Source organism: Aotus nancymaae, unplaced genomic scaffold, assembly GCF_030222135.1.
Source record: "Aotus nancymaae isolate 86718 unplaced genomic scaffold, 86718_ANA_hifiasm-v0.15.2.pri h1tg000057l, whole genome shotgun sequence".
Lineage (NCBI taxonomy): Eukaryota > Metazoa > Chordata > Mammalia > Primates > Aotidae > Aotus > Aotus nancymaae.
In genome coordinates this window covers 23,669,312-23,683,267 of record NW_026988471.1, presented here as the reverse complement: position 1 = coordinate 23,683,267, position 13,956 = coordinate 23,669,312, and the positions used below count along the sequence as shown (strand labels likewise).

At 49.5% G+C, this 13,956-nt stretch overlaps 1 protein-coding gene across 2 annotated transcripts in view; it reads left to right on the top strand.

The window, feature by feature from the left end:
• DNAJC27 (DnaJ heat shock protein family (Hsp40) member C27) overlaps positions 1-1,987 on the top strand; it is a 40,152-nt gene extending 38,165 nt beyond the window's left edge. For both annotated transcript variants that reach the window (XR_010337894.1, XM_012453312.3), the window contains one exon: positions 219-1,987. The gene's annotated coding sequence lies outside the window, so the exon portion shown is untranslated. The remainder of the gene's footprint in view (positions 1-218) is intronic.
• The last annotated feature ends 11,969 nt before the right edge of the window (positions 1,988-13,956 follow it).

Sequence of the window (13,956 nt, the reverse complement as noted above, 5' to 3'; positions counted from 1 at the left end):
GTGAGCTGAGATCATGCCATTGCCCTCCAGCCTGGGCAACAAGAGTGAGACTCCATCTCAAAAATATATATATATATATATGTGTGTGTGTGTGTGTGTGTGTGTGTGTGTGTGTGTGTGTGTGTGTATGTATGTATATTGCTGTTAAAGACAAAACGACACCATTTTTCACTATCAGAGGCATAAAGGTGACTCACCGCTTATAATTTTCCCTACAGACCTGATGAAGTTAACCAATGCCTCAAAGCTCCTCAGTCTTGCACCAGAGAGTATCTCTACCACATTGCCAAGGAATGTTTAATGGAACAAGGTTTGGAGTTTTGTAAAGTGTATTTGTTGGGATGGATTTGGCTGAAGTCTTATTAATTGATATCATGATTTGAAGTTGTAGGCAGGAAGACCTGACAGCTCACCAGCAGCCTGCAATCAGCATTATTAATTGGTATTAAGTCTTGGATAGTCTTTGTAGCCCTAAGACGGAAGCTTCATTTTAGAAAGTGTAGGATTCATTGCAACAAGGACTGATTGAGCACCTACCATTTACCAAAGCACAGCAGATGGTCAGGAACGGAGCAAATGTGCAGGACAGTGATTTTCAAAGTGGCCTCAGCATCGTCTGGGAGCTTGTTAGAAATGCACATCCTTGGCCGGGCACAGTGGCTTATGCCTATAATCCCAGCACTTTGGGAGGCCGAGGCAGGCAGATCATCTGAGGTCAGGAGTTCAAGACCAGCCTGGTCAACATGGAGAAACCCCATCTGTACTAAAAATACAAAATTAGCCAAGCGTGGTGGTACATGCCTGTAGTCCCAGCTACTCAGGAGGCTGAGACAGGAGAATCTCTTGAACCAGGAAGGCAGAGGTTGCGGTGAGCTGAGATTGCGCCATTGCACTCCAGCCTGGGCAACAAGAGCAAAACTCTATCTCAATAAATAAATAAGTAAATAAATAAATAAATAAAAATAAAAGCATAATAAATATTTGATACATGAATGAATGAATGAATGACTTCTGTTGCTGAACTGTGAAATAGATTGTAGATTCCTCAACCACATAATTCCCAGCCAAATGAAAAAAGTCACAGAATACAACTGAATGTTGAAAACAGGGGTCTCCCCGAGAGGAAGCAAGAAAAGTAGGGGTACCTTTAGCACCTAAATGTAGTTATCATTAGCTGATCAAATCTTGGTGTAGCTTTCTCAATGAAATGTGTTTTTTTTTTGGAGATGGAGTTTCGCTGTTGTTATCCAGGCTGGAGTGCAATGGTGTGATCTCGGCTCACCGCAACCTCCGCCTCCTGGGTTCAGGCAATTCTCCTGCCTCAGCCTCCTGAGTATTTCCCTGGTTTGTAGAATCTCCTAGGAAAATGACTAGAGCTGGCTTTGTTGGGAATCAGACCTGGCCTTTGAGGGGCGCCAGAGCCAGCACCATAGATGGCCCGTCCAATAGTTCTTCCTCCCTTTTTCCTTGCTGGAAGGGTCCTAATGTGTTCAGGTGTCTCTGCCTCTGCTATATGGCTTAACTGTAAATCATGAATGATTGAAATTGTCCACAGTGGTACCAGTTCTTTTGCCAGTGATTAGTTTGGAAGTGGGCATGTGACCCTACACTTGCCAAAAAGATATAGGGAACTAGGTGTGGTGGCACATGCCTGTAGTTCGAGCTACAAAGGGTGGCTGAGGTGGGAGGTCGGGAGCACTTAAGCCCAGGAGGTCAAGGCTGCAGTCAGCTGAGATCACACCACTGCACTTCAGCCTGGGTGACAGACTGAGACCCTGTCTCAAAAAAAAAAAAAAAAAAAAAAAAAAAAAAAAAAGCCGGCACGGTGGCTCACGCCTGTTGTAATATTGGGATGCGAGATTAAATAATTCACCAAGACAAAAGTATGCCAAATTGCAGGGTCTTTATTGCCGGCGACCGCGGAGGACTCACGTCTCTCTAACCCGCGGCCCTGAGGGGAGAGTGTCAAGGCTTTTTATACCCGAAAGACCACCTTGGGAGTGGGGTTGAGGAGTGGGGAGGGGGATCAGCGGGACCCAGACATTCCGAGGGCTGGTGGGTTCTGTAAATCATCTCCTGGGCAGGGATGGGGGTGGGGGCCTCTGGACATTCCGAGGGCTCGGGGGATTATTGTCACTCTAATTGCTACATAAATGATTCACAAAAGTCAAGACAAACATTAGTTTACACATTATCTGGGTAGCAGTGGAATTTACAGATCTTAGTTCACAGGGGCCAAGATGAGATTAGCTTGGGCTGCGCATTCTGATAAGCAAAGGCCAGCAATTCTGTCAGTTACTGATGAGAAAGGTAAACAACTTCACCTGGTGGACATTATCCAGAGCAGACTAGCAGTCTTATTTACAGAAACCAAGTCAGCAGTTATTGCAAAGAGAATGGGGCAGTTATTACAACTCATTTTTGGAGATTCATCTTTGTCATATAAAATGGCATTGCTCAGGTTCTGGCTCCAGGCCAGCTATAGCACACTGTAATCCCAGCACTTTGAGGGGCCAAGGCAGGCTGGATCACAAGGTCAGGAGTTTGACACCAGCCTGGCCAACATAGTGAAACCCCGTCTCCACTAAAAATACAAAAATTAGCTGGGCATGGTGGTGCACGCCTGTAGTCCCAGCTACTGGGGAGGCTGAGGCAGGAGAATCCCTTGAACCCGGGAGGTGAAGGTTGTGGTGAGCCAAGATGATGCCACTGCACTCCAGCCTGGGCAACAGAGCAAGACTCCGTCTCAAAAAAAGAAAGATATAAGGGACATTTTTCTGGGGAGCTTCTGGTAAAATATTCTGAAGTCCTGAAAGAGAGGCATGGGAAGAAACTGTTCCTCCTGTGTTGAACACTGTCATGCCTGCATGCGATGCTGGAGTTGTGGCAGCCACCTTGCAACCATGAGGACTGGGAGCCTGTGACAGCAAAGCTGCTACCCTCGAGGCAGCTGGGAAGAAGTGGAAAGAGCACGGACCTTAAAGTCGTTATGGAGCCACTAGAATAACTAACCTTAAACCTGTCCTATCCAAAAACTGCTTGTTTTAGAGGGAATACATTTTCTCTACTGGTTAAGCCATTTTAAATTGAGTATGGGGTGACTTAAGACAGAAATCATCCCAACAACTGTAATAAAACTCAGTTGCCTGGAACATTTCTGGTGCCACCCCTGGGCAGACGCCTGAATACTACTTGCAATTTATTAAAGAAAAGTTCTGCATGTTAAATTACAAGCTTCACCCTTGAGAGGGATAAATCACCAAGCTATTAACATTTTAGAATTTATTCATTTATTCCTTCCTCCATCAAGCATGTAAGCACCTTTTCTGTGCCAGTCACTTGGCTATATTCTGGGATTAGAAGTGATGAAGAGTATCATCAATTTACAGCTAACATTTAAATCCTTCTTTATATCATTCTCTCTAAAGTTATTTAAATTCAGTTATTTTTAGTTTAAAAGCATGTTTGAATGTAGACTTGACTTTTAAAAAAAACCGATTCCCACTTATAGCTACATTAATGCAACATTGTAAACAAGAGGAAGGGCCTCCAGCTCTATCCATGTTAATGTGCATGACTTGTGGGGAGGCTTTTAATGAGAGCAGCAAGAAAATGTGGACCCCTAAAAGGCTGCCCTTGTTCTAGGAAGGTGATAAAGATGGGGGTGCAGACCAAAGCTGAGATGGGCAGGGAAAAGAGAGGCGACGTGCTCACTGTCTGAGGATGTGAGCCCGGGGCTCCTGCTGAAAAAGCAGACAGCCCGAGAACCAGCGAGCAGAGGGCGTGAAGCCAGCAGAAAGGCTGACTCAATGCGAGCGCTTCCTAAAAATAGCACTGCAGGGTTGTAAGCCTTCCTGTCCAAACAGATGTAAAACTGGCAGGTAGCGTGGACTGAGGGTGGAGGGCTGTGAATGAACGGAGACTGGGGGCCGCTTGACAGGAGACCCCAATGCTGGGGTTCCGGGTGCACATCCGGCTCTGCCGCTTGCTTCCCATTCAGCAGGGGATGGCTGCAAAGCACCAGCAGTATCTTAGAATGGGTGACAGACAGAATTGCTCAAATCACTCTCAACTCATTTCACGGAGATGAATTTTAATGGAGTGAAAAAGAAATTTTTAAAATGAAAATTAAAAGGTGTAACTTTTTTTTAAGGCCTAGTTTTGAAAAAAGCTTAGCACATATTCTACTGAAGAGAACGCTTCCAGAAAGGTGCCCAGCAGTGCCTGGCATCCCCCTTGGGACTCAGCAGGATTGGAAAGGGTGGGGAAGCAGGTGGCTAACTTATTTTCGCCACTGCCTGTGCGGCAAACAGCATCTTTTTCAAAGAACACAAGAGGGAAGACAATGTCAGCACGAATTATTTAATAGTTACAAACACTACTATCTGCCAACACTCATTTAGATGGATATGCACAACCCAAAACCTGAATGTATTTAGTTTGAGTGTCAGCCTAAGATTTCATGAGAGACCTGAGACCTTTGTGGAAAGAATACTAGAGAGCATTACTTAGATTTGGACCACTGTCTTCCAGGAGTGATTAGTTTGCATCTTCTCACCGGCTTTCTCTTTCTTTCTTTCTTTTTTTTTGCGATAGAGTCTCACTCTGTCACCCAGGCTGGAGTGCAGTGGTGCCATCTCGGCTCACTGCAACCTCCAATTCCCAGGTTCAATCAATTCTCCTGCCTCAGCCTCCTAAGTAACTGGAATTACAAGTACATGCCACCACACCCGCTAATTTTTGTATTTTTAGTAGAGACAAGGTTTCGCCATGTTGGCCAGGCTGGTGTTGAACTCCTGACCTCAGGTGATCCACTCACCTCAGCCTCCCAAAGTGCTGGGATTACAGGCATGAGCCACTGCGCCCAGCGCAGTTTCCTCTTGACAGTCTTTCTTTTTCAAACCATCTTTTATTCCAAATGAATCCTCTGAAAAAATGTAGCTGGTCAGGACATGTCATCTGCTCAAAGAATCCTCAACAACTCCTATAAAACACAAAGCCCAAATTTGGATGTTTTACTTAGAGATTCAAGGCCTTCTGTGATCTAGCCCCTTCCTACCATTCCATATTCCCCAGGGCAGGCTCCACCTCTCCAGGGAGGCCTGTGGCAACCCACATGCCTGTGATGGGGTGAGGGGTTCAAGTCCAGAGTGAAGCATTATCCCAGGCTGTGGCCATACAGCCTTCAGCTCAACTTTCTTCCATCTGAAACTGATCTGTTGCGCTCCAACTGCCTCATTTCTGGATCTACTTCCTAAGTGGTTCAGGATGAAGAAACGGAATTAATGATTGTCCCAAGACCTCAGCCTTAAAATTCAAATCATTGTCACCTCCAGGTGGGGCACTCTCTGGGATCTGGTCCAACACTGTTTTGAGAAGGGAGAGAGGGAAGAAGGCAAGAACTGGGGAGACCTGGACACTGGCCAGGGAACAAGGAGAGGGTGCCCTAAATGACCACGGTGAGCAGAGAAACCTGTTTCCACAAACACTGGCCTCACTCTGCTCTAACTTGATAAATACGATAGCCGGAGCTTGTACTCTTGTTTCTAATTTTAAGATATGAAAATGGGTCAGCAGTAGGTTAATCGAGCTGGCCTGAGCCCTTCCAGCCAGGCTGCAGACCTCTCCTGGGCCAGGGTCAGGTGTTGCCCTGTTGCGGATCTACCATCCAGGGCTCCATCTCTCTATCTGGGCTGCTTTCCTGCCTCCCAGGGTGGAGAGGTTATCTCTGGATTTGAATAGACAGAGGCGCTTTAAGATAGAGGTCCTGCCTCCCCTCCAGTACTGCTAACTCCTCCCGCTTTGCCTTTCCCATGGCCCACCCCTTCTGGTCCACAGCTAAGTTGGCCCCTACCCAAGAAGAGGAGAAGGCACGAACCCCCCACCCCATTCCTCTAGCAACGACCCAGGATGTCGAGCAGGCCACAGTGTCTAAGTGTCGGGCCCTGGAGTCAGAGGTGTGGGTGTAAATGTGGGCAGTGCTTTACCAGCTATGGAACCCTGGGCACATTATGAACCTAATCTCAGTTTTTTCATCCGTAAAATGGACATGGCAATTGTACTTACCTCATATGACTGTTGTACAGATTATATGAGAGAGTAAGCAAGCTGGGGCCTAACCAAGGAGAAGCCTCGATGCTAAAGAATTGGGAAGTCAGACAGTCTGAACTGTTTCTGAGGGACAATTCCAGTGGCAGCAGAAAGGGAGCTTGGAAAAGTCTTAGAAAGGATCCATGAACCTCAGGCATCCATTCAGCTGCTGGCTCCAGATGGCCCCTTGTTCCCAACCAGCCTTCCTGGAATAAGAGATCTGTCCTGTTGCAGCTGAGCATAATTTGGAAGGGGTGAGGGTGGCAAGGAACCACAGGTGGGAGTTCTTTCTACAGCATTCTCTTGCATTAAAAGATTTCTAGGGTGGCCAGCGCATTGGCTCACACCTGTAATCCCAGCACTTTGGGAGGTCGAGGTGGGCACATCACCTGAGGTTAGGAGTTCGAGACCAGCCTGGCTAACATGGTGAAACCCCAACTCTACTAAAAATACAAAAATTAGCCAGACTTGGTGGCACATGCCTGTAATCCCAACGACTCAGGAGGCTGAGGCAGGAGAATCACTTGAACTCAGGAGGTGGAGGTTGCAGTGAGCGGAGATTGCATGATTGCATTCCAGCCTGGGTGACAAGAGTGAGACTTCGTCTTAAAAGATTTCTAGGGTGTCCTTCTTCTCAAAAATCACCATTTCACAGACCTTTAAGATGATTTCCTCTTCTCCGATTTAACAGGTGATGGCCCATTTATTACAGCATCAAGATTAAAAACATTAGAGGAAGTTTTAATTGGCAGAATTAAGATGAGTCCTTCCTCGAGTCAGTATTACCAGGATCTATATCACATTAGGAGCCTGCTGTAATAGGCAGAATAATGTCCACGCAAAATGTCATCATCCTAACCCCCAGAAACTGTGACTATGATGCCTCACACGGCAAAAGTGACTTTGCAAACGTGATTAAGTGAAAGACCTCGAGATGGAGAGATTCTCCTGGAATATCCCGGTGAGCCCGATCTAATCACATGCGTCTTTAAGACCAGAGAACCTATGCCAGCTCCCCAGGCTCTCTTAGCTTTGCTCTTGTGGGTACTGGTGACTTTCCATCCATGAGGGAGACCATGGGGTGGGGCCCTTCGTCTCCTCCCAGCCTGGGCCTTTTTTTTTTTTTTTTTTTTTTTTTTTTTTTTGAGACAGTCTTGCTCTGTCACCATGCAGTGGCGCAATCTCGGCTCACTGCAACCTCTGCCTCCCAGGTTCAAGCAATTCTCCTGCCTCAGCCTCCCGAGTAGCTGGGACTACAGGCGCATGCCACCACACCCAGCTAATTTTTGTATTTTTTAGTAATGACTAGGTTTCACCGTGTTGGCCAGGATGGTCTCTATCTCTTGATCTCGTGATCCGCCCACCTCGGCCTCCCAAAGTGCTGGGATTACAGGCGTGAGACATGGCGCCTGGCCCCAGCCTGGGCCTTTTCTAGCCACTCTTGTTCTGAAAGCTTCCTGCTCTCTTATCCCCTGCAGGCCGCAGGGAGGCTCCTTAGCACACATTTCTATGGTGCCTCTTCCCGGAGGGGCCCAGGCGCTTTTGGAAACATGACTTCCCACGGAGGCCTCGGGATTACTCAGCATTCACATACACGCTCCGTGGGCACGTGTCCTTCTCTTCCCAAATTTAACCCTCAGGCCTCAATGTCTCCACCTGGGCTGGAGCAGAATGGTGTTTGGAGTCTCTTTCAGCTGCCACAGGGAGCCGTTTCTCCAGGATTCGCTGAGTCCCTGAGGTCAAGGGCGCCCTTGGCTACAGTGAAGCAGTGACAACCAAAGGAGGCTTCCTGAGCCTTCCGGGTACGGCCGGGCTGCTGGGTGGCTAAGGCCTGGGCCTCCGCCACTTCCTAGCTGGGGCCGGAGCAAGTTACCGCCTGTCTCTGCGCTCCCGCTTCCCCACCTGTAAAAGAGGGAAGCCGGCAGTCCCAACCTCGGAAACCAAAGGCCTTGCGCAGTGCCTGGAGGGTGGGCGCAGAAAGGGAGCTGCTGCCGCTGTCTGGGGATTGGGCCCACGGGTGTCACTGGCACTGTGGCTAGTGTGCAGGTGACATTATTTCAATGACAGGTTATGTAATAGCCACTCTGTTTCAAAGACTCTCCTTGCTCCCGAGGAGACGCGGAACCTGCGAGGGGCACAGACCCGCAACCACGCCCAGCCCCGGAACCACGCCCAGCCCCAGCACAGCCCAGGCCTGGAGGTCTTCACTGCGCACCCTCGGCCCGCTGCCCTCTGCCTGTGCCAGGGCCTAGAAACAGTGCCCGAGCGCAGCCAGCAGAGTCCTGCGGGGATGGCATCGAGCAAGGAGAGGGGAGGAAGAGGTGAGGCGGCACCCAGCAGGACGGACGAGGCAACTGCCAGGCACACGTGTGCATGCGCACACACACACAAACGTGAAGGTTCTCACACTCACAGTCATACACACGGAAACGTGAAGGTTCGTTCACACACACCCACTCACAAACGTGAAGGTACATTCTCACACTCACAGTCATACAAACGTGAAGGTACATTCTCACACACAATCATATACACAAACGTGAAGGTATGTTCTCACATGCTCACAATCACACACCCACTCACATACAAACGTGAAGGTACATTCTCACATACAATCATACACACAAACGTGAAGGTACGTTCTCACACGCTCACAATCATACACAAACGTGAAGGTACATTCTCACACACAATCATACAAACTTGAAGGTACGTTCTTACACTCTCACAATTATACACACACAAACGTGAAGGTACGTTCTCACACGCAATCACATACACACCCACACACACAAACGTGGATACATTCTCACACACAATCATACAAATGTGAAAGTATGTTCTCACACGCTCACAATCACACACAAACGTGAAGGTACGTTCTCACGCTCACAATCACACACACCCACTCACAAACGTGAAGGTACGTTCTCACATGCTCACAATCATCCACACACACAAACGTGAAGATTCGTTCTCACAGTCACACACTCACTCACATACAAACATGAAGGTACATTCACACACACACATACACACAAATGTTGAAGGTACATTCTCACATGCTCACAATAACACACCCACTCACAAACGTAAGGTACATTCTCACAATCATACAAACATGAAGGTACGTTCTCACACACTCACAATCACACACACATACACATACAAATGTGAAGGGACATTCTCACACACAATCATAGACACACAAACGTGAAGGTACGCTGTCACATGCTCACAATCACACACACCCACTCATACAAACGTGAAGGTACGTTCTCACAGACACAGTCATACACACACAAATGTGAAGGTACATTCTCACAATCACACACATACAAATGTGAAGGTACATTCTCACACACAATCACACACACCCACTCACACACAAACGTGAAGGTACATTCTCATACACAATCATGCTCACACATCCACTCACACGCACAAACATGAAGGTACATTCTTACACACCCACTCACACACAAACGAACATACATTTTCACACACATAATTACACACCCACACACACAAACATGAAGGTACATTCTCTCACAGGCACTCACACATCCACTCACACACATTCAAAGTATGTTCTCACAATCACACACATCTCACATGGAAATGTGAATGTACATTTTCACATGTGCATTCACACATCCACACACATACAAACATGAAGGTACAGTTCTCACACACACAGGCAAACGTGAACGTGCATTCTCAGACATGCACTCACACATTTACTCACACACGCAAATGTGAAGGAACACACACACACACCCCACTCATACCCACACACACCCCTCACACCCCTCCTCACATTCACACAGTCCTGACATTCACACACGCTCTACACCCATCCACAGTGGCCCAGTGAGTGACCCCGCGAGAATCAGGGAGACTCCAACGTGGGACAGAAGAAGGGAAAGAGAGGGACAGAGACAAAGAAGTGAGGACACGGGGACAGATTGGCCGGTGCTGTCGATGCTGTCAGAGAAAGACTGTGCTGAAGTTGAGGGACCCCGAGGCAGCCATGGAGAGGCCTGGGGGGCAGGCAGCCGGCCCAGCTGTGCAGGCCACGCGAGGGCAGAAGTGCTCAGGGCTGCTCAGCTGTCCTTCGAGTTGACCACAACTCCGGTTGACTTGTTCCGTTGAGATCCGCCCACTACTTTAGTACCCAGGAATCTCCTTCTTCCTGACAAGGATCCTGACTAGGGGTTAGTGCTATCACTAACCACCACAGGGACACAGGCTTAGGAGGCTGAGTTGGTCCGAGGTCCTCTGCGCTCATCAAGGCCATGCTCAAAGCTGAGCTCTCTGATTACAGACCAGCCAGCTTCCCCTACATACCGCACACCTCTCCTCCAGGTGACCGAATCCAAACTGCCGAGCCTCTGAGCCAGCAGAAGTGGATGAGGGGTCTGGGCCTGCACAGGATGCTTGAGTGTCACGTGCCACATCCCCCCCTGCCCCGTTCTCTACTCCGGTTCCTGCTGCAGGCACACCCCGGCAGGACTTGCCAGGCGTCTGCACTGAGGATCCCTCGTTTCCTGCCCAGGCGCTCACTGCTTAGCCTCCCTTGCACAAACCTGGAAGAACCAGCGAGAGAACACCCCAACTGGTGACTCTTAACCAACAGGAGGATGAACACCAGTGGAAAGCTCTGAGGTGGCTTCTGCAAGGCTCCTCAGAGGGTCCCAGCAGGATCAAGGCCCCCCCAGCTATGTCACAAACCCTCATATTTACCTTCTCTGTTTTTTTTTTGGCGGGTCGGGGGGAGTCTCACTCTGTTGCCCAGGCTGGAGTGCAGTGGCACGATCTCAGCTCATTGCGATTTCCACTTCCCAGGTTCAAGCGATTATCCTGCCTTAGCCTCCTGAGTAGCTGGGATTACAGGTGTGCACCACCACGCCCGGCTTTTTTTTTGTATTTTTAGTAGAGACAGTGTGTCACCATGTTGGTCAGGCTGATCTCGAACTCCTGACCTCGTGATCCACTCCCCTTAGACTCCCAAAATGCTGGGATTACAAGCGTGAGCCACTGTGCCTGGCACCTTCTCTGTTTTGAGCTTCCCAGGCCCCTACTCTGTTTCCCTGGAATCACTTGCCCAGTTAAACCACCTGCATGCAGGCCTTATCTCAGGCTCTGCTTTCAGGCCCCAAACAGGGCTCTCCTGGTGCCCAGCACCAGGGGAACTAATGATCTCTCTCCCACTTCTGTTTTCCCCCAGGACACAGAGTTCTGCTCTGATCTACTGTTTGCTGGATTCAGGAGCCACCCCATTCCCAGGAGGGGTCAAACCATTCTTGTTTATCCAGTAACAATTAATTCTCAGCCATCATCTCTAGTCTTGAACCACACAAACAAAAAGGTGCCCTCAGCAAAGAGGTATCCCATCTAGGCAGGTGCTGGGTGGAGACTAGGGGGTCAGGATGTCCTCCAAGCTTAACCTAAGTCCATGATTCTGTCTTCCTTTTAGGACAAGCCACAGGGGCAAGTCACCCATGCAGCCATCTGAGGTCCTGTGTTGAGTGTGTTTGAACAATAGATTTCCTGTATTGTCTGATTATAAAAGTGAAGCATACCAGTCATCCAGGTTACATCAATACAAAATGTAGAGCTTGGAAAGTGAAAACAGCTCCCCCATAATCCCATCCTTTTCACTCTGAGGGTGGTTATTTTCATTGTCCTGGGGCCAGGACATTCTCGGCATCAGAGAATGAGGCCATTGGTCCCTTCAGGGACAGCCAATGCCTCTTTATAAAGTACCCTGGGTGCGGTGGCTCACGCCTGTAATTCCAGCACGTTGGGAGGCTGAGTTGGGCAGATCACAAGGTCAGGAGTTTGAGACCAGCCTGGCCAATATGGTGAAACCCCATCTCTAAAAAAAATAGAAAGAAGGAAAGAAAAAGAAAAAGAAAGAAAGAGAGAAAGAACCGTTTCTTCTTAGGGAGACTTCCATCCATTCAATGACTATGTTTTGAGTAGTTACTAGGTGCCAGGTACTGGGGAATCCACTGTGAGTGAGACGGATGAGACCCTTCTAGCATTTTCCATCTTTGAGGCAGGCCCTAGAGGCTGAGGCAGGCAGATCAATTTAGGTTAGGAGTTCAAAAACAATCTGGCCAACCTGGTGAAACCCCTGTCTCTACTAAAAATACAAAATTTAGCCAGGCATAGTGGTGGGTGCCTGTAATCCAAGCTGCTTGGGAGGCTGAGGCAGGAGAATTGCTTGAACCCAGGAGGTGGAAGTTGCAGTGAGCTAAGATTGCCACTGCACTCCAGCCTGGGTGACAGAGTGAGACTCTTTCTCATAAATAAGTAAATAAATACCTCCCTTAAAAAAAATTCCCCCCAAACCCAAAAACCTCCAGCAAATTAAAACAATAGGGCAGCCGAGCGTAGTGGCACTATAATCCCAGCACCTTGGGAGGGGAAGGTGGGCCGATCACTTGAGGTCAGGAGTTCAAGACCAGCCTAGCCAACATAATGAAACCCTGTCTACTAAAAATACAAACATTACCCCTTGGTGCTGTGTACCTGTAATCCTAGCTACTCAGGAGGCTGAGGCAGGAGAATCGCATGAACCCAGGTGGCAGAGGTTGCAGTGAGCTGAGATCACGACACTGCACTCTAGCCTGGATGACAGAGTGAGACTCGGTCTCAAAAAAAAAAAAATAAATAAAATTTAAAAAAAATGGGGCTAAGTTTTACTTTATTTAAATTACCATCCTCCTCTATCTAATGTCAGGTCCACTATCTTTAGAATCAAAGCCCTGAAAAGTTTGGGTTGGGCTGAAGTTGGCGCCTTTTCAGACGGAGTGTGAGGGAATGGTAGAAACAGCAGTGGCAGGATCGATTCTTTAATGGATCCATTCCCTGAGGGACTGAAGGTGCTGCCTGAGGTTCTGGAAGGGGTGCCCGCGGATAACTCTCAGGGGCATGGGATAGCCGAGTTTCTCTTCCCTCTGCTCATTCCTTCAGCTCTCCCCAGGGAAGATGACCCCCTAACGCTGCTGGTTGTCCTCAGCACCCACCTCCCCACATGTGCTTTTGTTCCAAAACATCCTATCTCTCTCCTCTTCCTTTATTTAAATTCCCAAAGCCTGTAGGTGATCTTAGCACGGTGTTCTGTCAAATGCAAGGAAAATAATTTATACTATGGTGTAAGAGACTGATACATTTAGCCATTCAAAGGAGCATTTGCGTCTTTAAGGGAGAGTTTTTGAACTCAAACACGTCTCAAACGGGTGGAATGTGCACAGGCAATCTCTTCGATGGAGGGTCTCTTCCAGTTCTACGTGCATGATGCCCACTGGGCCACCGCCACCCGCCACCTGCGAGCAGGACAGGCCTTCACCGCGGGCCCCCTCTGCGGAAAGCTGAGGCCCGGCGCTCCGGAGTCTGGGCTCCTAGGATGGGCGGGGATCCTTAGGCCCCAAGCGCTCCGCGGCGGAGCGGTCCCCAAACATGAGCCCCAGACTCTCCCGGCCCGGAAGGAAGCTGCGGAGGAGGAGAAGGCAGCAGGGTGCCCCAAGCGCGCCTCACCTGCGGGCGGGCGCGTCCCGGGCTTCCACCCTCCAAGACCCGGGGCCTGCCCGCGGGAAGGCGTGGATTCGCCCCCATCCTTCCCGCCCAACGCCCACGCCCATGCTTCCACGCAGCCGTCGCCCCAGCCCGCCACCAGTGCATGATCGGGGGCCGCCCGGGCCCCTACAGCTCTCGCCCGCGCGGGTCCCCGGACCGCTGCGGGGCGCATCCCCCGCCGCCCCACTCCGGGACGCGCCGCCGACAGGGCGGCGACTAGGGCGAGGGAGGGGCCGGGCCCGCCCCGCCCGCCTCCAGCCTCCCGGGGCTTGGAGTGCG